Here is a 23,536-nt window from a genome sequence, read left to right as displayed (position 1 = left end):
TTGTGAATCAGTTTCTATACACAAGCAATGACGTGTGAAAATAGGACTATAAGAGCTGAGTTCACAGGCAAGATAAATGCAGCAAAAGGCAATTCTAAAATTTGTGAACTGTTGTGAGACTTCACATAGACAAATAAATATGAGAAAGTCTTTTAAATACTGAAAATGTGTGATGCAGAGGTTGATGGAATGTAGGGAAATTATTTCACTGTATCATGTCTCCTGTAGAAAGAAAGTAGCACTGGGGCAGCAGATTTTAATATTTTGTGGTGGGATCCAGAAAAGGTCCAAGGGCGTTTTGCTATGGGAGGGGGCTTGAGGTCAGTACTGAGTTTACAATGGTGCCAATGGTGCCATGGCAACAGGCCCATCCTGCATCACGTTGCAAACACAGTGCTCAGGATTAAGCGATGTTCTCAGGACTATTGTACTCTATACTAGTTTTCAATTGCCTGATAAATGTTTCAGCCATGCCACCTTTTCACTCAGCTATATCCTGATTCGTGGTGACTGGGAATGGGGGGACAGGGGCAGGGAGTGTAGTAGATGCCAATTTGAGGTGAATATTCTCTTGTCCAGACTATACTGCGTTTATGTTGCTTTGTGCCGTGGACAGGAGCAAAGTGGCTGGTGAATAACCAAGAATCTGGTTACTAATTGTTCTCTAAATTCAGCTTTCATCTTTCTCACTCTGTGAAGTATCACTAATTCAAAGTACTACTGTTCAAATAGACTGGATAATGGTAATAGCATAATCTCTTCTTATAACATTGTATACCCTACTACCTAATTTTTATATTCAATACTTACTTTTCATAATACAATAAATCCAACATAAACAAAACATAAGAAAAGCTTTTTTTCTGCATCTTCTTTAAACTTTACCAGTTATCTCTTGCTTCAGAATGCCTCATGTGTCGCCCATATTGTTTACAATAGGATTCAACATGTGGCTTGGAAGCTGACTCTTTACTGATTCCTGAAGAGCTGGGAGCTCAATATTCATCCCAGCTAGATACTATATGCAGAAGCACAACTTTGTATATATCGGAGGAGGGGAATTATTTATCTTTGTGCACATGTAATGGTGTTTGGTGTTTGTAAGACAAGGTATAATAATGAACTGTGTAAAAGAGAGGTCGGGAGGCTCCAGGAAGGTGTGTAAAGTGCTGGGATGTCAGGATCCCGGAGGCGCTCTCACCCCCACACTAGGGGGGTGTTCAGGGCTGGCTTTAGGAAGTGCAGGGCCCAATTTGAACATTTTTGGTGGGGCTCCGTCGTGGATGACTAAAAAAAAAAAAAAAATGTAAAATAAAGCCATTCATTTCTTAGCAACCGGTTCCCTATAACAAGTTCTGATTTAAGAGATGTGCCACAGTATGTATTTTTTGTACCAATAAGGTTACCATACGTCCGTATTTTCCTGGATGGCGATTTAAGACCCAAAAAGCCTGATATATCTGGGAAAATAGAGATTTATGTTAACCCTACCTAAAGTTCTTTTTTAAACAGATGGGTCTGAACTAGAAATGAGCTCTGTTTCACATGTGTGGGTCCCCGCCACTCCCTGGGGGTGTACTAGGGTGACCAGATGTTCTGATTTTATAGGGAGAGTCCCAATTTTCCGATCTATTTCTTATATAGGATCCTATTACCCTCCACCCCATCCCGATTTCTCATACTTGCTGTCTGGTTACCCTAGGGTGTACACAGGTGTGGGTCCCAGCTGCTCCTTGCCCCCCTCATTGAAGCAGGTGTGCAGGGTTACTACCCTGGGAACTGCAGGGCAGCAGTGGACATGGGGCTGGCTGGAGGCAGGGCAGGGTCTGACTGGAGGAAGGGTCTGGCTGCAGGCAGGGCAAGGGGTGTGGGGATGGCTGGAGATAGGTATGTGTGGGGTGGGGTGGGCTGGCTGGCTTCAGGCAGGGCCACAGGAGGCTGAGGCATGGGTTGGCAGGGCTGGAGACAGAGGAGTGCAGGACTGACTGGCTTCAGGCAAGGGTGTGTGGCAGGGGTTGCCTGGAGACAGGGCAGGGGATGGTTGGCTGGAGATGGGGCAGGGGATGCAGGGCTCGCTCCAGCCCCTGCTGGGAGCCCCAAGCCCTTTAAATTGCCCCCTGGGGAAGCCGGACCACCCCAGTACAGCGCACTCGCTCTTGCCGGTACACCGAACCGGGGCAGGGCCTGATTCAGTGGAATTGGTTGAATTGGCCTAAAGCCAGCCATGCCAGTATATCCAGGACATTACTCGCACACTTTTCCCCCATTGATACCTAGTAGTTGCACTGCCATCTCCCATAGCTACTTATGTTGCAGCATTTTTGTTAAAACTAAATTGGGAAGAAAGATGACTGATTCAGAACCTGTTTAATGCTTACGTTATTGCTAAAGGGTGTGGTGAGATGTAAACTTGGAGAGAGGAAGGTTTCTGTGATATCGCAAACTGTACTACAGTCATACAGTATCTCAAATGCCAAGCTGCATTTCAGTGATCTGAGGTCTGAAGAACAGTGTGGAACTAGCTATTTTATGGGATGTCTACATTTCATCCTGTAGTAACATAACTAGTGATAGTAAAGCAGGGAGAGAGAAGTGTGTGCGTGTGTGTGCGTGTGTGTGTGCGCGCGTGCGCGCACTCGAGCGCTTGGCAAGGCTGGTGGCCACGGGGCCAGTGGGTGTGGGTGGGATCTCGGGAGTCACCTCCCATCAGGGCTGGCTATTGTGGCTGGGGGTTAGGGTGTGGCCAGTGATGAGCTGCCAAAATCTTAACAACAATCTTAACAACCAGTTCACTATAAAAAGTTCTGATTTAAGGGTGGGGAGCTGGGGCTGGGGGAGACATACTGGTGGGGCTGGGGGCCCCTCCAGGGCCCGGGCCAGTTGCCCCGCTTGCCCCCTCCCCTCTCCTCTGGCCAGCCCTGGAGCTGGCAGCAGGACACACACACCCCCGCCACCTTGCCAGGCCTCTCAAAAAGCGGCAGCAGGACAACACTCTGAAGCTCAGCTGAGCTGCCAAGCTGATGTCGGTGGCTGAACACGCTGCAGCGGGGGGAAACGGGGCAAGGGCCAGGGGAGCCTCAGCCTCCCCAGCTGGGAATCCTGGGAGCAACAGGATGGTCCAGCCAGGACCGGCGCTTCCATTTAGGTGGCCTAGGCAATCGTCTAGGGTGCCTAGGGCGCTAAAAACACTAGTGCCGGTCCTGGGTCCAGCCTGCGGACTGGAGTTCTTTGCCCACTTCCTGGCCCTTTAACAACCAGTTCTCCACGGAGGTCTGATTTTAGCAACCGGTTCTTGGAGCTGTGGGAACTGGCTTCAGCTCACCACTGCATGTGGGAGGGTAGGTCTCTAGTGGGTCTGGGGGGATGCTGGGCAGTGGGGGCGTGGGGAGATCTGTGTGTGTTGGGGCACTGGGAAGTGTGGGGTGTCTGTGTGGGGCACTGTGCAGTTGTGGTGGTGGGGCAGTGAGGGGATCTGTGGGGGGGCTCAGTTGTGGAAGGGCTGTGGGGGGTCTTCAGCTAGGGGGTGACTGGGCAGTAAGAGGATCTGTTGGGGGGTTCTGAGTAGGTGGGGAAGTGGTCTGGGAGGGCACTGGGCACGGTGGTTTGTGGAGGTCTCTGGGTGGTGTGGCACTGGGCGTAGGGAACCAGAGGGGTGCTGGGCAGGGGTGTGTGTGGGGGGATCTCTGGATGGTGTGGCACTGGGCGTAGGGAGTCAGAGGGGTGCTGGGCAGGGGTGTGTGTGTGGGAGTCTCTGGGTGGTGTGGCACTGGGTGTAGGGAACCAGAGGGATGCTGGGCAGGAGTGTGGGGGGGTCTCTGGGTGGAGTGGCACTGGGCGTAGGGAGCCAGAGGGGTGCTGGGCAGGTGTGTGTGGAGGGGTCTCTGGGTGGTGTGGCACTAGGCGTAGGGAGCCAGAGAGATCCTGGGCAGGGCTGTGGGGGGGTCTCTGGGTAGTGTGGCACTGGCCGTAGGGAGTCAGAGGGGTGCTGGGCAGGAGTGTGTGGAGGGGTCTCTGGGTGGTGTGGCACTGGGCGTAGGTAGTCAGAGGGGTGCTGGGCAGGGGTGTGGGGGGTCTCTGGGTGGTGTGGCACTGGGTGTAGGGAGTCAGAGGGGTGCTGGGCAGGGGTGTGGGGGGGTCTCTGGGTGGTGTGGCACTGGGCGTGTGTGTGCGTGTGTGTGTGTGTGCGCGCGCGCGCGCGTGCGTGCACTCAAGCGCTTGGCAAGGCTGGTGGCCACGGGGCCAATGGGTGTGGGTGGGCTGGGTGGGATCTCGGGAGTCATGTCTCAGGGATCTGCCCTGCTCCCCAGCATTGCTCCAGCTCTGAGCTGTCTCCACTGCCTGGGACCTGTGGGGCCCCACCTGCCTCCCCGGGGGAAGAGCCACCTGGGACTGGTGCAGAGGCTGGGCCAGTCTCGGCCAGTCACAGGGGACAGTAGGGGGTGGGGAGAGGCTGAACTGGGTCCTGAGGGAGCTTAGCCTGGGTAGGCTATGCTCCAGCCCGGCTGATTGCACCAGTCCCAAGGGGCCGGAGTTTTCCTACCCCAGTACCAGCTCTGGCTACGCTGCCAGCTCAGCCTGGCAGACACAGTCACCTCCCATCAGGGCTGGCTATTGTGGCTGGGGGTTAGGGTGTGGCCAGTGATGAGCTGCCAAAATCTTAACAACCAGTTCACTATAAAAAGTTCTGATTTAAGGGTGGGGAGCTGGGGCTGGGGGAGACATACTGGTGGGGCTGGGGGCCCCTCCAGGGCCCAGGCCAGTTGCCACGCTTGCCCCCTCCCCTCTCCTCTGGCCAGCCCTGGAGCTGGCAGCAGGACACACACACCCCCGCCACCTTGTCAGGCCTCTCAAAAAGCGGCAGCAGGACAACACTCTCAAGCTCAGCTGAGCTGCCAAGCTGATGTCGGTGGCTGAACACGCTGCAGCGGGGGGAAACGGGGCAAGGGCCAGGGGAGCCTCAGCCTCCCCAGCTGGGAATCCTGGGAGCAACAGGATGGTTGGTTGGCGCTTCCATTTAGGTGGCCTAGGCAATCGTCTAGGGCGCCAGGATTATTGGGGGGCGGCATTTTGCCGGGGGTGGGGTGGCAGGTGGCTCCGGTGGACCTGCAGCAGACATTCCTGCGGACAGTCCGCTGCTCCCGAGGCTCCAATGGACCTCCCGCAGGCATGCCTGCGGCAGCTCCAGTGAAGCTGCGGATCAGCGCGCGGGATGGCAAAATGGCCATGCGCCTAGGGCGCTAAAAACACTAGTGCCGGTCCTGGGTCCAGCCTGCGGACTGGAGTTCTTTGCCCACTTCCTGGCCCTTTAACAACCAGTTCTCCACGGAGGTCTGATTTAGCAACCGGTTCTTGGAGCTGTGGGAACTGGCTTCAGCTCACCACTGCATGTGGGAGGGTAGGTCTCTAGTGGGTCTGGGGGGATGCTGGGCAGTGGGGGCGTGGGGAGATCTGTGTGTGTTGGGGCACTGGGAAGTGTGGGGTGTCTGTGTGGGGCACTGTGCAGTTGTGGTGGTGGGGCAGTGAGGGGATCTGTGGGGGGGCGCAGTTGTGGAAGGGCTGTGGGGGGTCTTCAGCTAGGGGGTGACTGGGCAGTAAGAGGATCTGTTGGGGGGTTCTGAGGATATTAAAGGAACTGGCGCGTGAAATTGCGAGCCCGTTAGCGAGAATTTTTAAGCAATCGATAAACTCGGGGGTTGTGCCATATGACTGGAGGATTGCTAATGTAGTTCCTATTTTTAAGAAAGGGAATAAAAGTGATCCGGGTAATTATAGGCCTGTTAGCTTGACGTCCGTAGTATGCAAGGTCTTGGAAAAAATTTTAAGGGAGAAAGTAGTTAAGGACATTGAGGCCAATGGTAATTGGGACGAATTGCAACACGGATTTAGTAAAGGTAGATCGTGTCAAACCAATCTGATCTCCTTCTTTGAGAAGATGACGGATTACTTAGATAAAGGAAATGCGGTAGATATAATTTACCTAGATTTCAGTAAGGCGTTCGACACGGTTCCGCACAGGGAACTGTTAGTCAAATTGGAAAAGATGGGAATGAATATAAAAGTTGTAAGGTGGATAAGGAACTGGTTAAAGGGGAGACTCCAGAGGGTCGTATTGAAAGGTGAATTGTCAGGCTGGAAGGAGGTCACTAGTGGAGTGCCTCAAGGATCGGTTTTGGGACCGATCTTATTTAACCTTTTTATTACTGACCTTGGCACAAAGAGCGGGAATGTGCTAATAAAGTTTGCGGATGACACGAAGCTGGGGGGTATTGCTAACACGGAGAAGGACAGGGATACTATTCAGGAAGATCTGAACCACCTTGTAAACTGGAGTAATAGAAATAGGATGAAATACAATAGTGAAAAGTGCAAGGTTATGCATTTAGGAATTAATAATAAGAATTTTGGATATACGTTGGGGGCGCACCAGTTGGAAGCGACGGAGGAGGAGAAGGACCTTGGGGTACTGGTTGATAGCAGGATGACTATGAGTCGCCAATGTGATACGGCTGTTAAAAAAGCAAATGCGATTTTGGGATGCATCAGGCGGGGTATTTCCTGCAAGGATAAGGAAGTGTTAGTACCGTTATACAAGGCGTTGGTGAGACCCCATTTGGAATACTGTGTGCAGTTCTGGTGTCCCATGTTCAAGAAGGATGAATTCAAACTGGAACAGGTCCAGAGACGGGCTACAAGGATGATCCGAGGAATGGAAAAACTGCCTTATGAAAGGAGACTCAAAGAGCTTGGCTTGTTTAGCCTGGCCAAAAGAAGGCTGCGGGGGGATATGCTTGCTCTATATAAATATATCAGGGGGGTTAACGTTAGGGAGGGAGAGGAATTATGTAAGTTTAGTACTAATGTAGGCACGAGGACGAATGGGTATAAACTGGATATTAGGAAATTTAGACTTGAAATTAGACGAAGGTTTCTAACCATTAGGGGAGTGAAGTTCTGGAACAGCCTTCCGAGGGAAGTAGTGGGGGCAAAAGACTTTCCTGGCTTTAAGACAAAGCTTGATAAGTATATGGAGGGGATGTTATGATAAGATCGTTAATTTGGGCAATTGATCTTGGATTACCACCAGATAGGTCTGCTCAGTGGTCTGCGGGGAGATGTTGGATGGAATGGGAACTGAGTTACTGCAGAGAATTCCTTCTTGGGTGCTGGCTGGTGACTCTTGCCCACATGCTCAGGGTTTAGCTGATCGCCATATTTGGGGTCGGGAAGGAATTTTCCTCCAGGGCGGATTGGCAGGGGCCCTGGAGGTTTTTCGCCTTCCCCTGCAGTGTGGGGCACGGGTCGCTTGCTGGTGGTTTCTCTGCAGCTTGAGGTCTTCAAACCAATTTTGAGGATTTCAATAACTCGGTCCTGGGATAGGGGTTGTTATAAAATTGGATGGGTGGGGTTCTGTGGCCTGCCTTGTGCAGGAGGTCAGACTAGATGATCAGATTGGTCCCTTCTGACCTATGAGTCTATGAGTCTATGAGTAGGTGGGGAAGTGGTCTGGGAGGGCACTGGGCACGGGGGTTTGTGGAGGTCTCTGGGTGGTGTGGCACTGGGCGTAGGGAACCAGAGGGGTGCTGGGCAGGGGTGTGTGTGTGGGGGGTCTCTGGATGGTGTGGCACTGGGCGTAGGGAGTCAGAGGGGTGCTGGGCAGGGGTGTGTGTGTGGGGGTCTCTGGGTGGAGTGGCACTGGGCGTAGGGAGCCAGAGGGGTGCTGGGCAGGTGTGTGTGGAGGGGTCTCTGGGTGGTGTGGCACTGGGCGTAGGGAACCAGAGGGGTGCTGGGCAGGGGTGTGTGTGTGGGGGGTCTCTGGATGGTGTGGCACTGGGCGTAGGGAGTCAGAGGGGTGCTGGGCAGGGGGGTGTGTGTGGAGGGGTCTCTGGGTGGTGTGGCACTGGGCGTAGGGAGCCAGAGGGGTGCTGGGCAGGTGTGTGTGGAGGGGTCTCTGGGTGGTGTGGCACTAGGCGTAGGGAGCCAGAGAGGTGCTGGGCAGGGCTGTGGGGGGGTCTCTGGGTAGTGTGGCACTGGGCGTAGGGAGTCAGAGGGGTGCTGGGCAGGTGTGTGTGGAGGGGTCTCTGAGTGGTGTGGCACTGGGCGTAGGGAGCCAGAGGGGTGCTGGGCAGGAGTGTGTGTGTGGGGGTCTCTAGGTGGTGTGGCACTGGGTGTAGGTAGTCAGGGGGGTGCTGGGCAGGAGTGTGGGTGGGTCTCTGGGTGGTGTGGCACTGGGCGTAGGGAGTCAGAGGGGTGCTGGGCAGGAGTGTGTGGAGGGGTCTCTGGATGGTGTGGCACTGGGCGTAGGGAACCAGAGGGGTGTTGGGCAGGGGTGTGGGGGGGTCTCTGGGTAGTGTGGCACTGGGCGTAGGGAGTCAGAGGGGTGCTGGGCAGGAGTGTGTGGAGGGGTCTCTGAGTGGTGTGGCACTGGGCGTAGGGAACCAGAGGGGTGTTGGGCAGGGGGGTAGCATGGTGCAGCATGGGCCCACACCGAAGGGGAAGAAGCAGGATGGCAGCACAGGGTTGGGCTGGACAGTGCCAGTCTCGGAGCTCCCGGGTTGTAAACAGTGCCCTTGTACTGGGCTGGGTGTTTGAGTGAGGGGGGCAGGCTCTGACCTGGGGTATAGCAGGGGGTGCAGACACATGGGCTCTGGGAGGGAGTTAGCAACTCAGCACGTTGTATAAGAGAAAGAAGCTGCAGTGATTTCATATAGACATAGAAAGTGACAGAGACACTTTCACAAAGTCAAAGCGTGAGAGGCAGAGTTTGAGGGAGGGAGGGGCGGTCTGTACTATATTTCACTGCATTCAGCCTCCTGGCTGGAGCAGTAACAGCCCTGCAACACTTGTGTGAGACAGAGAGGAGCTGCGGTGTCTGAGCTTTGACAATGTAGGAATTGGGAGGTCTGTGCCCTTAAGACCCAGCCCCAGGAACCCGCCCCCTGCTCCCGGGCTGACATGCAGCGTCCTGGGAGCAGAACGAAAACAGCCTCTGCCCCCCCACAACCCCGCCACCCCCAGATTTCCGAGCACAGCGGATGGCTCATCCCCAGGGGTCGCTGTTTCCCCCCCTCCCCTCCCTAAACGGGGGGTTTGTCCCCGCACAGGGTCTGGCAGCGTCTCCCCCCCCGGGCTTAACCCCGGCTACCACCCCCCACCCCCGATTTTCCCCCTTCAGCCCCCTCCCGCCGCTACCTACAGCAGTTTGATCCCCCCTGGCCAGTAAATTTTTGCCCCCTGCTCAGACCCTGGCAGCCCCCCCGCTGCGATTTGCCCCCCTTGGTGCTTTTAAACCCCCCCAAAGAGGAGGCAGCAAATCGTACGCAGAAGTGAGGGCAGAGAGAGGGCAGCGGCGACAGCAAAGGTTACTGCGCATGCTCGGTTCATCTGCGCATGCTCGGTGCAGCCAAAGTCGGGAATCTGGAGCGGTCACTGTTTCCGTCGTTACAGGTGTAACGTCAGTTTGAGCAACCCTCCTAGCAGTGTCATCCTAGCAGTCTTCCTGGGAGGCTGCACCTTTTCTGAGATCTCTGCTCTCCGATTCCTGGGGAAGGAGAAAGGTACCATCCAGTGCACTGGGTTACTGTCTCCTCCACTGCTGGGGAGGAAGGATCTGGCAGCCAGAAACTGCCCCCCTCCCTCTTGGAAAGAGACCCACAGTATAACCCTATGGCACAGACTCAATGAGTTAGCCCTGCCTGTGCCTTTGGCTACTGAAACCGGACCTGCTGCAGCCACAGAGGCTAATTGCCAGGCTGTGGCATAGTAAAGGGGAGGGTTGTTAAGCCTTGGACCGTCCCCCCAGTCGTCCTGCCTTGGGTCCATGTGCTGAGGGCTACAGGCCTCCCTTACGGGGCATGCAAACCAGCTCCTGATTGTTAGGGAAGCACCCATCACATGCCTTTTGCCTGGCCAGATGCCTGCTCTGGGCTCCCCCAGCTTCTCCCTGCCTGGTGGAGTGAACACCCACTTCCCCCCATCTGCTCACAGCAGCACTCGGAGCATCTCTTTTGTACTTGGCATAGTGATGCTTCTGCTGTTGTTGGGTTGGTGGCAGTGCTAGGCGCTAGCAGGGGTTCAGCTGCTGCCTGGCAGCCCCACTTCTCTCTGACCTTTGGCCTCACCCATTTTCCTTTCACCTCTTTGGATTTCTCAGGATACAAGTTTATATTCCTGACAACAGCCATCACAAGCAGCGCCAGGCTGATGGACGCCATGTTAGAGGCGAAGGTGTGAGGCAGGGCTGAGCCACGGCCCTGGCAGAACAGCTTATGCCAGCCAGGGTCACGTTCCGCAGTGGACACTGCCCAGGCACTGCACACATGACACTGGAGTGCTGTACATCAGCAGTCGGAGCAGGGCAGACATGGAACCCATCCTGCCATGAGCCTCTCAGTGGGTTTCCCGAAGGCTGCAGATTGGGGTTTAAATGGATGAAGAGACCTTCGGTGGGTGCGAGGGGAGTGTCTCTGGGGAGGCTGGAAGAGGGAAGAATCTGTTGTTTCTCTAATCCAAACCCAGGGTGTTCGAGTCTCTGTTATGCTTTAGGCCTGTGGGGCCACTGTCCAGGCAAGTCCCTGTGCTTGGTGTATTGGTGCTTCTATCATTGGGTTGTTAAGGGACCTCACTGGCCTTTTGGGTTCTTATTTTGGGTTTTGTGCCCTGGCTCCCACCCTTGGCTCCCTTCTCGTCCCTGGACAGATGTGTCAGTACTAGGGGCCAGGGGCGATGCCAAGCTGTTAGCAGCACTGCTTTCTTCCCCTACCGAGGCCTGTTCACCTGGAGATGTGAACAGGCAGAGGGAGCTGGCTTCTACTGGAGTCACAAATGAAAATGAATTGCATTGTTACCTGAATTTTAAATGCATGTTCATTCACTTCACAGAACTGCCTGTTCTGGCACCAAACACAACCAGCTCTAGTCTGGATTGATGGACTGACATGGGGAAAGGAGTGGACCAGCAGGGGTGCTTAGGGGTAGGCTGGAGGTGCAGCAACAGAGGGTGTGAGTGGAGTTAGGGCTGGGATTTGAATAGCATAGGATTGCGCTGGCAGAAGTGTGTAATAGTGGTACATTGATCTGTACCATATAAAATATATTTGGGCAGCCTTTAGCACGTCTTTATCTAACCACAGGGGAGGGAGGTGGGAATAGGCTAGTCTCGAATGGTCTGTGGTTCTTGTCCTTGGGGCCACTTACTACCCAGTATCCTCTTGCACAGAGCCTTTGAAGCAGCTGTTGGAAGGTCCCTGAGTTGGAATTCTCTGCAGTTCCAGTCAGCATGGGCTAGATAATGCTTAGCCCTACCATGAGTGCAGGGGCCTGGACTAGGTGACTACTCCAGCTCTCTTCCCCTCTTGTGATTCCAGCTGGAAAGTGGGGCTGGACTTACTGCTAGAGTGAGACCTAACTTAGAGGGGAGGGAGGGTGGTTAAACCTGCATTTAGCCTGGAGGGGAGTGCCCCAGCCCTGCTGCTTCAGGCCCTCAGGAAGTGCTGGCTTTCTGGCAGGAGGGGGGTTATGGGCAGATGCCAGACAAGGGGCTGAGCTGGCGCTAAGGTGGGGGGCAGTCCTGGCCGTGTAGTAGGGTTACCAGGCATCCAGTTTTTGGCCAGTATGCCTGCTCGAAAAGAGACCCTGATGTTGACCGGGCCATTAAAAGTCCGGTTGGAGGTGGAGTGGGGCTAGGGCAGGCTCCTTGCAGCTCCTGGAAGTGGCTGGCATGTCCCTGCAGTCCCTAGGTCCAGGGGTGATCAAGGTAGCTCCGTGAGCTGCCCCTGCCTCTGCTCCAAGCGCTGGCTGTGCAGCTCCCACTGGCCAGGAACCACTGGCAGCTGCTTCTGCGAGCTAGGGGGTCTGCCGCAGCCCTGCTGCCCAGGAGCTGCCTGAGGTCAGCATCGCTGCCCCAGGTTTGAATCCCCTCCTGCACTCTAACTCCCGGCCAGACCCCTCACCCCAGTCCTGAGTCCCCTCCCACATTCCAGACCCCTCAGACCCAGCCATGAGCCCGCTCCTGCACCCCAAACCCCTCATCCCTGGCCCTACCCCAGCCCTGAGCCCCCTCCCACATTCCAAACCCCTCAGACCCAGCCCTGAGCCCGCTCCTGCACCCCAAACCCCTCATCCCTGGCCCTAGCCCAGCCCTGAGCCCCCTCCCACATTCCAAACCCCTCAGACCCAGCCCTGAGCCCGCTCCTGCACCCCAAACCCCTCATCCCTAGCCCAGCCCTGAGTCCCCTCCCACATTCCAAACCCCTCAGACCCAGCCCTGAGCCTGCCCCTGCACCCCAAACCCCTCATCCCTGGCCCTCCCCCAGAGCCTGCACCTCAACCCCCCACCCCAGCCCTGAGCCCCTGCCCACACTCCAAACCCCTCAGGCCCACCCCTGAGCCCGCTCCTGGACCCCAAACTCCTCATCCCTGGCCCAACCCCAGCCCTGAGCCCCCTCCCACATTCCAGACCCCTCAGACCCAGCCCTGAGCCCGCTCCTGCACCCCAAACCCCTCATCCCTGGCCCTAGCCCAGCCCTGAGCCCCCTCCCACATTCCAAACCCCTCAGACCCAGCCCTGAGCCCGCTCCTGCACCCCAAACCCCTCATCCCTGGCCCTCCCCCAGAGCCTGCACCTCAACCCCCCACCCCAGCCCTGAGCCCCTGCCCACACTCCAAACCCCTCAGACCTAGCCCTGAGCCCGCTCCTGGACCCCAAACCCCTCATCCCTAGCCCAGAGCCCCCTCCTCCACCGCAGCTTTCCCAACCTCCCCCCGAACCTGCACCCCACCCCATTCCCCATCCTGCACTGCCCATACTCCCCCCAGAGCCTGCACCCCACCTCATCCCCCCTCTTGCACCACCCACGCTCCCCCAGAGCCTGCACCCCACCCCATCCCCCTCCCTGCACCGCCCGCCCTCCCCCAGAGCCTGCACCCCACCCATTCCCCCTTCCTGCACCGCTCACGCTCCCCCAGAGCCTGCGCCCCACCCCATCCCCTCTCCTGCACCACCCGCCCTCCCCCAGAGCCTGTGCCCCACCCCATCCCCCTCCCTGCACCGCCCGCCCTCCCCCAGAGCCTGCGCCCCATCCCATCCCCCCTCCTGCAGCGCCCACGCTCCGCCAGAGCCTGCGCCCCGCCCCATCCCCCCTCCTGCACCGCCCACCCTCCCACAGAGCCTGCGCCCCACCCCATCCCCCCTCCTGCACAGCCCCACCCTCCCCCAGAGCCTGCGCTCCACCCGAATCCCCCTCGTGCACTGCCCACCCTCCCCCAGAGCCTGCGCCCCACCCCATCCCCTTCCCTGCACCGCCCGCCCTCCCCCAGAGCCTGCGCCTGGCCCCATCCCCCCTCCTGCCCCACCCGCCCTCCCCGGAGCCTGCGCCCCTCCCCAGCCCCCCTCCCTGCACTGCCCGCCCTCCCCCAGAGCCTGTGCCCCGCCCCATCCCCCTCCCTGCACCGCCCGCCCTCCCCCAGAGCCTGCGCCCCGCCCCATCCCCCCTCCTGCACCGCCCGCCCTCCCCCAGAGCCTGCGCCCCGCCCCATCCCCCCTCCTGCACCGCCCGCCCTCCCCCAGAGCCTGTGCCCCGCCCCATCCCCCCTCCTGCACCGCCCGCCCTCCCCCAGAGCCTGCGCCCCGCCCCATCCCCCCTCCTGCACCGCCCGCCCTCCCCCAGAGCCTGCATCCCACCCCATCCCCCTCCCTGCACCGCCCGCCCTCAGGCCATTGTATTTATCTCCTTTCATCTGCCTCTGTCTCTATATATCTGAACATATGATAAGTCTTACAATAAAGCCAATTTTGTGGTGGGAGATCCTTGCACCCCATTTTGCATCTGCGTTCCTCCCTCTGGATCTTGGCAGAATTGTTTGCCTCTCCGTTGACTTTCCTCACTTAACCAGGCAGTGAAACTGCATCATATTTGCAAAATGTAATTGTTAAAGTACAGGAAATGAAGCTGTGGCGTTGAAACAGAGGATTTGGGAGCAGGGGTGGAGAGAAATACATTCATTAACCTGGCATGGATCACATACCTGTGTTTTCACACTCATTCAGGAGCTACAGAGGAGACTTCTCAAACAATGCCCCATAGTGTACTTGCCCTATTGGCTGCATTTTGTTATCTGGGTCCTGTGCCATTGTGTTTTAAGCACAGGAGCTCCCAGAACATCCTTTTATGCATCAATCCCATTTGTTAATCCATGGAAGTAGGAACAGCAGAAATTCTTTAGAACAACCCTGCCCCCAGCCCAACAAAAAAGGTTTGATTTATTGGCGCATTAAGTTCTCTGCTTATTTGAATGACCACACCTCTGCAAGGACCAAACAAATCACATTCTGATGCTGTGATCTAATTAGGGCTCATGCAGTTTGCGAGCAGGCAGGTTACATCGTGAATCCCATCAGCTGAGCTGGTGAGCTGTTCAAAACGGCAAGCTGTAAAGTTAAAAACCATGCAAGAATTCCTGGATACCCAAACCAGAAGGGCTGTGATTTATTTTTTTCTCTAACGACTGCCTTACAAATTGTGGGACAGAATGGCTGATTTATGTAGCTTAACTACAGTTACACAGTAATTTCCATGAGAAACATCCTCGCCTCTCAACGCTGCAGTGCACTTTCAATTCTAGAACAGGACAAGCGCTTCCATAAAGTAACATTTCCTCATCAAGGCTCCGTTGACGGAAATATCCCACCCGCTATGACTAGTTTAGCAATATCTAAGGGTTAATGTCTCTTTCACCTGAAACACCTGACCAGAGAACCAATCAGGAAACCGGATTTTTTCAACTTTGGGTGGAGGGAATTGTGTCTCGGAGTCTTTTGTCTGTCTGCTGTTTTCCTCTGAGCTTTGGAGAAGTAGTTCTATTTTCTAGTCTTCTGTTTCTAAGTGTAAGGACAAAGAGATCAGATAGTAAGTTATATGGTTTTTTTTCTTTGGTATTTGCATGAATATAAGTGCTGAAGTGCTTTGATTTGTATTCTTTTTGAATAAGGCTGTTTATTTAATATTCTTTTAAGCAATTGACCCTGTGTTGTATCATCTTAATACAGAGAGAACATTTGTATTTTTTCTTTCTTTTTATATAAAGCTTTCTTTTAAGACCTGTTGGAGTTTTTCTTTACTTCAGGAAAATTGAGTCTGTACTCACCAGGGAATTGGTGGGAGGAAGAAATCAGGGGAGGTCTGTGTGTGTTGAATTGGCTAGCCTGATTTTGCATTTCCTCTGGGTGAATAGGAAAGTCCTTTTTGTTCCCAGGACTGGGGAACGGAGAGGGGGAATCACTCTGTGTAGTTTCACAGAGCTTGTGTCTGTGCATCTCTCCAGGAGCACCTGGAGGGGGGAAGGGAAATAGGATTATTTCCCTTTGTTGTGAGACTCAAGGGATTTGGGTCTTGGGGTCCCCAGGGAAGGTTTTTCAGGGGGACCAGAGTGCCCCAAAACACTCTAATTTTTTGGGTGGTGGCAGCAGGTACCAGGTCCAAGCTGGTAACTAAGCTTGGAGGTTTTCATGCTAACCCCCATATTTTGGACGCTAAGGTCCAGATCTGGGAATAAGGTTATAACATGGTGTAGCGGCGGTGGGATCTAGACAGAATCCAGAAGCCAGTAGGAATATTATATTTTTCTTTTCTCTGCTAAGGGCTTTTTAGCAGAGAGAAACAGTTTGGTTTTAAAAGGGAACCAGAGAGAATTTTTTTTTTCTGCTCTCTCTAGCAGTTTGTGGTTTGCATGTTAAGCGAGAAGACGGTTGAGGGTCTTTTGTCATGCAATAGCCCTCCCATTAGGAGGCAAGTACCAGCACTTATATGCATGCAAATAAAGTGGTTTTTCTGGTTTCCCTTCATTGAACATTAGCTAGAGAGAGAAAAGGAAAAAAGCACTGTTGCTAGGCAGACTCCAGGAGGGAACAGAGCCTGCAGTGCAGAAGATAAACACCGGAGGGCACCCCAACACAAGAAAACAGGAATCATGACTTCTAAGGCAAAAATGGAGGCCGAAGACCAAATCAAAGAAGCTGAACACAGGCGACAACTAGAAATAAAACAAAAAGAGATGGAGCTGAAAGAAAAGGAAGAAAGCATCAAACAGGCAGCCCAAGAGGCAGCACACAAAAGAAAACTAGAAGAAGAAGAGGTGGCCTACCGAAGGAAACAAGCAGAAGATGAGGCAGCCCACAGAAGACAGATAGAACTCCAGAGGGAAGCCCACCAACAGGCCATGGAATTAGAAAAGGCTAAGCAACAGACTCCAGCCAATCCTAACAACCCATCGCCCATTATTGCTCCACAGCACAGGAAATTTCCCACCTACAAGGCAGGTGATGACACCGAGGCCTTCTTGGAAAATTTTGAAAGAGCCTGTCTTGGGTACAGCATCCCGAAGACCAGTACATGGTGGAATTAAGGCCACAACTCAGTGGACCTTTAGCAGAGGTGGCAGCTGAAATGCCCAAGCCGCAAATGAATGACTATAAACTTTTTCAAACCAAGGCCAGATACAGGATGGGGATAACCCCAGATCATGCCCGTCGGCGCTTCAGAACCCAAAAGTGGAAACCAGAGGTGTCATTTCCCAAACACGCCTACTACATTGCAAAAAACTATGAGGCCTGGTTAACAGGAAACAACATTCAAACCTTGGAAGAAGTGAACCTCCTCATACAAATGGAGCAGTTCTTGGATGGTGTTCCTGAAGACATCACACGGTACATACAAGATAGAAATCCCAAAACTATCGCTGAGGCGGGGGAGATTGGAGCCAAATGGATGGAACTGGCAGAAAGCAAAAAAGCTACTGTCAAGGGGAACGATTACCCCAGGGGGCACACAGACCATAAACCCTACAACCGAGGACAGCCAAAGACCCTACATACCACCCAAGTAAAGCCACAGATACCCTACTCTTCAACCTCACCAGTCTCCAGTAACTCACCTCGGCCCAGTGACCCATCAGATGGAAGATGCTTTAAGTGTAATGAACTGGGACATATCAAGGCCAACTGTCCCAAGAACACCATGCGAGTGCAATTCATTACACCACCATCACCCCAAAGATCCCCAGGCCCAGATGCCTCTCAAATACCCTTGGAGCGAAGGGAAAATTTGAGAGTGGGCGGAAAGAAGGTTACTGCGTGGAGAGACACGGGGGCACAAGTGTCAGCTATCCACCAATCCTTCGTTGACCCCAAATTCATCAACCCAAAGGCCAAAGTTACAATTTACCCCTTCATGTCACAAGCTGTAGACTTGCCTACAGCTCAACTGCCTGTCCAGTACAAAGGCTGGTCAGGAATGTGGACTTTTGCAGTCTATGACAATTATCCTATCCCCATGCTACTGGGGGAAGACTTGGCCAACCAGGTGAGGCGGGCCAAGAGAGTGGGAATGGTTACCCGTAGCCAAACCAGGCAAGCTTCCAGACCCATTCCTGTTCCTGAGCCGTCCACAGAGGCCCCGTCTGTGTTACCAGAGACCCAGACAGAGGTAGTGGACCCGGATTCCATGCCTACCACTGAAACAGCCACAGCATCTCCAGTCCCAGGCCCGGAACTGGAACAGCAACCAGCACCAGCAAGTGCAACCACATCTTCAAACTCCACGCCAGAGGGCGCCAGCGAGCCAGAACTGGCAGAAGCACACGACAGCCATACCCAAAAGGCTCAGCCAGAGCCTGAAATACCCTCAGGTGCACCAGCGGAGAGCGGTTCACCAGCAACGGAAACAACCCCATCACCTACATCGCTTCCAGAGGGACCAAGCCCAAGTCCACAGTCTGAGGAAGAACTGGTGACCCCAGCCTCAAGGGAACAGTTCCAGGCTGAGCAGGAAGCAGATGACAGCCTTCAGAAAGCGTGGGCGGCGGCACGGAGCACCCCACCGCCTCTCAGCTCTTCTAATCGATCCCGGTTTGTTATAGACCAAGGACTTTTATACAAGGAAATTCTTTCTGGTGGACACCGGGAAGAATGGCAGCCGCAAAAACAGTTGGTGATTCCAACTAAGTACCGGGGGAAGCTCTTAAGCTTAGCCCATGATCATCCCAGTGGCCATGCTGGGGTGAACAGAACCAAGGACCGGTTGGGGAAGTCCTTCCACTGGGAGGGGATGGGCAAGGATGTTGCCAAGTATGTCCGGTCTTGTGAGGTATGCCAAAGAGTGGGTAAGCCTCAAGACCAGGTCAAGGCCCCTCTCCAGCCACTCCCCATAATTGAGGTCCCATTTCAGCGAGTAGCTGTGGATATTCTGGGCCCTTTCCCAAAAAAGACGCCCAGAGGAAAGCAGTACGTACTGACTTTAGTGGACTTTGCTACCCGATGGCCAGAAGCAGTAGCTCTAGGCAACACCAGGGCTAACACTGTGTGCCTGGCCCTAACAGACATCTTTGCCAGGGTAGGTTGGCCCTCTGACATCCTTACAGATTCAGGGTCTAATTTCCTGGCAGGGACCATGGAAAAACTGTGGGAAACTCATGGGGTGAATCACTTGGTTGCCACCCTGTACCACCATCAAACCAATGGCCTGGTGGAAAGGTTCAATGGAACTTTGGGGGCCATGATACGGAAATTCATCAACGAATTCTCCAATAATTGGGACCTAGTGTTGCAGCAGTTGCTGTTTGCCTACAGGGCTGTACCACATCCCAGTTTAGGGTTTTCACCATTTGAACTTGTGTATGGTCACGAGGTTAAGGGGCCATTACAGTTGGTGAAGCAGCAATGGGAGGGGTTTACGCCTTCTCCAGGAACTAACATTCTGGACTTTGTAAGCAACCTACAAAGCACCCTCCGACACTCTTTAGCCCTTGCTAGAGACAACCTAAAGGATGCTCAAGAAGAGCAAAAGGCCTGGATGACAGACATGCCAGAGAACGTTCCTTCAAGGTAGGAGACCAGGTTATGGTCTTGAAGGCGCAACAGGCCCATAAGATGGAAGCATCATGGGAAGGGCCATTCACGGTCCAAGAGCGCCTGGGAGCTGTAAACTACCTCATAGCATTTCCCAATTCCTCACTAAAGCCTAAAGTGTACCATGTTAATTCTCTCAAGCCTTTCTATTCCAGAGACTTACAGGTTTGTCAGTTTACAGTCCAGGGAGATGATGCTGAGTGGCCTGATGGTGTCTACTACGACGGGAAAAAAGACGGTGGCGTGGAAGAGGTGAACCTCTCAACCACCCTGGAACGTCTGCAGCGGCAACAAATCAAGGAGCTGTGCACTAGCTTCGCCCCATTGTTCTCAGCCACCCCAGGACGGACTGAACGGGCATACCACTCCATTGATACAGGTAATGCTCACCCAATCAGAACCCCACCCTACCGGGTGTCTCCTCATGCCCAAGCTGCTATAGAACGGGAGATCCAGAACATGCTACAGATGGGTATAATCCGCCCATCTACCAGTGCATGGGCATCTCCAGTGGTTCTGGTACCCAAACCAGATGGGGAAATACGCTTTTGCGTGGACTACCGTAAGCTAAATGCTGTAACTCGTCCGGACAACTATCCAATGCCACGTACTGATGAGCTATTGGAAAAGTTGGGACGTGCCCAGTTCATCTCTACAATAGACTTAACCAAGGGGTACTGGCAAGTACCGCTAGATGAACCTGCCAAGGAGAGGTCAGCATTCGTCACCCATGCGGGGGTGTATGAATTCAATGTCCTTCCTTTCGGCCTTCGAAATGCACCCGCCACCTTCCACAGGCTGGTAGACGGTCTACTAGCTGGACTGGGAGAATTTGCAGTTGCCTACCTCGATGATGTGGCCATTTTTTCAGACTCCTGGCCCGAACACCTACTACACCTGGAAAAGGTCTTTGAGCGCATCAGGCAGGCAGGACTAACTGTTAAGGCCAAAAAGTGTCAAATAGGCCAAAACAGAGTGACTTACCTGGGGCACCAGGTGGGTCGAGGAACCATAAACCCCCTACAGGCCAAGGTGGATGCTATCCAAAAGTGGCCTGTCCCAAGGTCAAAGAAACAGGTCCAATCCTTCTTAGGCTTGGCCGGATACTACAGGCGATTTGTACCACACTACAGCCAAATCGCTGCCCCATTGACCGACCTAACCAAAAAGACCCAGCCAAATGCCGTTAAGTGGACTAATGAGTGTCAAAAAGCCTTTACCCAGCTTAAGGCAACGCTCATGTCGGACTCTGTGCTCAGGGCCCCGGACTTTGACAAGCCATTCCTAGTAACCACGGATGCATCTGAGCGTGGTATAGGAGCAGTGCTCATGCAGGAAGCAACAGATCACAACTTCCATCCTGTCGTGTTTCTCAGCAAGAAACTATCTGAGAGGGAAAGTCACTGGTCAGTCAGTGAAAAGGAATGCTATGCCATTGTGTACGCCCTGGAAAAGCTACGCCCATATGTTTGGGGACGGCGGTTCAAATTACAAACTGACCATGCTGCACTAAAGTGGCTTCATACTGCCAAGGGGAACAACAAGAAACTTCTTCGTTGGAGTTTAGCTCTCCAAGATTTTGATTTTGACATTCAACACATCACAGGAGCCTCTAACAAAGTTGCTGATGCACTCTCCCGTGAGAGTTTCCCAGAATCCAGTAGTTAAAAAGTGTTCTTAACATGTAAAAGTCTGTTAGTTATATACTTAGTAGTATATGTAAAGGTGCATGTGTTGTATTAATCTGTTTATTTTCAAGTTCTAGAAGGAAATTGCCGCTAGTGAGCTTCCCCACTGTCTGCAATTTGGGGGGCGTGTCATAAACAGATAGCTAAGGGTTAATGTCTCTTTCACCTGAAACACCTGACCAGAGAACCAATCAGGAAACCGGATTTTTTCAACTTTGGGTGGAGGGAATTGTGTCTCGGAGTCTTTTGTCTGTCTGCTGTTTTCCTCTGAGCTTTGGAGAAGTAGTTCTATTTTCTAGTCTTCTGTTTCTAAGTGTAAGGACAAAGAGATCAGATAGTAAGTTATATGGTTTTTTTTCTTTGGTATTTGCATGAATATAAGTGCTGAAGTGCTTTGATTTGTATTCTTTTTGAATAAGGCTGTTTATTTAATATTCTTTTAAGCAATTGACCCTGTGTTGTATCATCTTAATACAGAGAGAACATTTGTATTTTTTCTTTCTTTTTATATAAAGCTTTCTTTTAAGACCTGTTGGAGTTTTTCTTTACTTCAGGAAAATTGAGTCTGTACTCACCAGGGAATTGGTGGGAGGAAGAAATCAGGGGAGGTCTGTGTGTGTTGAATTGGCTAGCCTGATTTTGCATTTCCTCTGGGTGAATAGGAAAGTCCTTTTTGTTCCCAGGACTGGGGAACGGAGAGGGGGAATCACTCTGTGTAGTTTCACAGAGCTTGTGTCTGTGCATCTCTCCAGGAGCACCTGGAGGGGGGAAGGGAAATAGGATTATTTCCCTTTGTTGTGAGACTCAAGGGATTTGGGTCTTGGGGTCCCCAGGGAAGGTTTTTCAGGGGGACCAGAGTGCCCCAAAACACTCTAATTTTTTGGGTGGTGGCAGCAGGTACCAGGTCCAAGCTGGTAACTAAGCTTGGAGGTTTTCATGCTAACCCCCATATTTTGGACGCTAAGGTCCAGATCTGGGAATAAGGTTATAACATGTGTCTATTGCCACTGTAGCCAAGACCTTTAGAATCCAGCTTTTCCAGCTGAGCAAAGCATATACTGAGGTTTTGTCCTGATTCCAGTCTTCAGAGTAGCTGGTCTAATACAGTCCCGTTGTAGACAAAGTAAATGGTATCTTGAACTGGTGTAGCTTATCTCTGCATGAAACCAGGATAAGCTACCCTGGTGACAATTAGGAGCATTACCTTGTTTACACTTGGGGTTTTGCACTGGGGTCTGGAAACAAGCCAGATCTCTCAGTGTAGAGCAGTGGTTCTTAATCCACGGCCCAATCAGCACACAGCTGTGGCCCATGTGACATCCTCAGAGCCATTCAGGCAGTATATATGTTGTGTGGATGCGGCCCACATAATACAGAGAGCTGTGTGTGCAGCTCACAATGGTAAATAAGTTGAAAACCACTGGTATAGAGGGAGCCATCGAGAGGATGGTGGGATATAATTGGTTAAATAAGCATGTTACAGTATGTTAGGATTGGTTAGTTAAATTTCAGTAAAATGACTGGTTAAGGTATAGCTAAGCAGAAGTCAAGTTTTTCAATCAGGAAGTAAGGGGGAGATGGGACCAGGGACTTGGGGTGGGGGAATTGGGATCATGCTTTGCTAAGGGGGGAATGAAAACAGGGAATAGGAACAGGGACATAGGCAAGGCTCTGTGGTGTCAGAGCTGGGAAGGGGGACACTAAGGAAGGAAACTGGACTCATGCTTGCTGGAAGTTCACCCCAATAAACATCAAATTGTTTGCACCTTCAGACTTCGGGTATTGTTGCTCTCTGTTCATGCGAGAAGGACCAGGGAAGTGAGTGAGTGAAGGAATAAGCCCCCTAACATCTCTCAAGGACTAATTCTTAAAAATAAATATCAGTGAACTGCAACGCAATATAAAATCACTGCCGCTAACACCGGTGGGTGATAAAATACTAGCAGAGTGGTAATTAATGCTGAGGAAACGGCAGTGACACAGAGCAATTGGATCCCTTGATAAGCTGGACTCATTCAAAGCAAACAAGTTTGAAAAGAGCCAAATGAAAGGTTCTATACCTAGCAAGAAAGCATGCAGGCCACACCTACAGAATGGGGAAGTGTATCCAGGAAAGCACTAACTGTGAAAAGGATTGAGAGACCACACTGGGCAAGCCATTCAACATGAGCACCCAGTGTGATGCTGTGGTGAACAGGGCTAACGCCATCATTGGATGTATGAAAAGGGCAGTGAGTAGCACAGGGAGGTGACACACCATCGGTAAGACTGATCATGGAATACTGCATCCAGTTTTGGCGTCCGCCTTTGGAAAAGATTTTGAAATATTGGAGATGGGGCAGCAAAAAGCAATGAAACATTCTGAGGGCTGACTAAAAATGCCTGCTAGTGAACTACTGAAAGAGCTCAGCTTGTTCAGATTATCAAAAAGATCAGGAGGTGATGTCATTGAAGTGTTGAAGTGACTTCATGGAGAGAAAATATCTGATATTAAAGGGCTCATTAAGCTGACAGAGAAAAGCACAACAAGTCCCAGTAGCTGGAAACTCAAGAGACCAATTCATATTAGAAATAGGGCACCAATATTCAACAGTGAGGGTGACTCACCAAAGGAACAAACTAGAAAGGGAAGTGGTGGGCAATCCCCATTTCTTGATGTCTTCTAATGAAGACTAGATGCCTTTCTGGAATGTGTTTAGTCAAAAACTAGCTACTATGCTCTACAGAAAGCATGTGATATGCAAGGTGTCAGATTACATGCTCTAATTGTCTCTTCTGTCCATAAAGTCTACTGATTTATGAACAACTGAGTGTAGCATGGGGAAGAGCGTCTCGTGTTCTACTGTGTAGTTGCTGTCATCCTCACAATGAAGACTCATGAAGTGGGGTGATCCTGGGGAAGCAGCTCAAACATCCAATGTGGCTGGACAGCGGCAGGACATCAGCACTG

The 23,536-nt window shown here is 52.8% G+C and overlaps 1 long non-coding RNA gene and 1 pseudogene across 1 annotated transcript; both read left to right on the top strand.

Annotated features, from left to right (window-relative positions):
• LOC115659807 overlaps positions 1-23,536 on the top strand; it is an 87,653-nt pseudogene that overhangs the window by 48,554 nt on the left and 15,563 nt on the right.
• On the top strand, positions 9,475-11,107 carry LOC115659577. Its single transcript, XR_004002596.1, has 2 exons — positions 9,475-9,554; positions 10,151-11,107. It is a non-coding gene; the product is annotated as an uncharacterized LOC115659577 (long non-coding RNA).

The sequence above is a fragment of the Gopherus evgoodei genome, chromosome 11 (genome assembly GCF_007399415.2).
Source record: "Gopherus evgoodei ecotype Sinaloan lineage chromosome 11, rGopEvg1_v1.p, whole genome shotgun sequence".
NCBI lineage: Eukaryota > Metazoa > Chordata > Testudines > Testudinidae > Gopherus > Gopherus evgoodei.
Note: the sequence above shows the minus strand (reverse complement) of the source record. Positions and strands in the feature narration are given on the sequence as shown.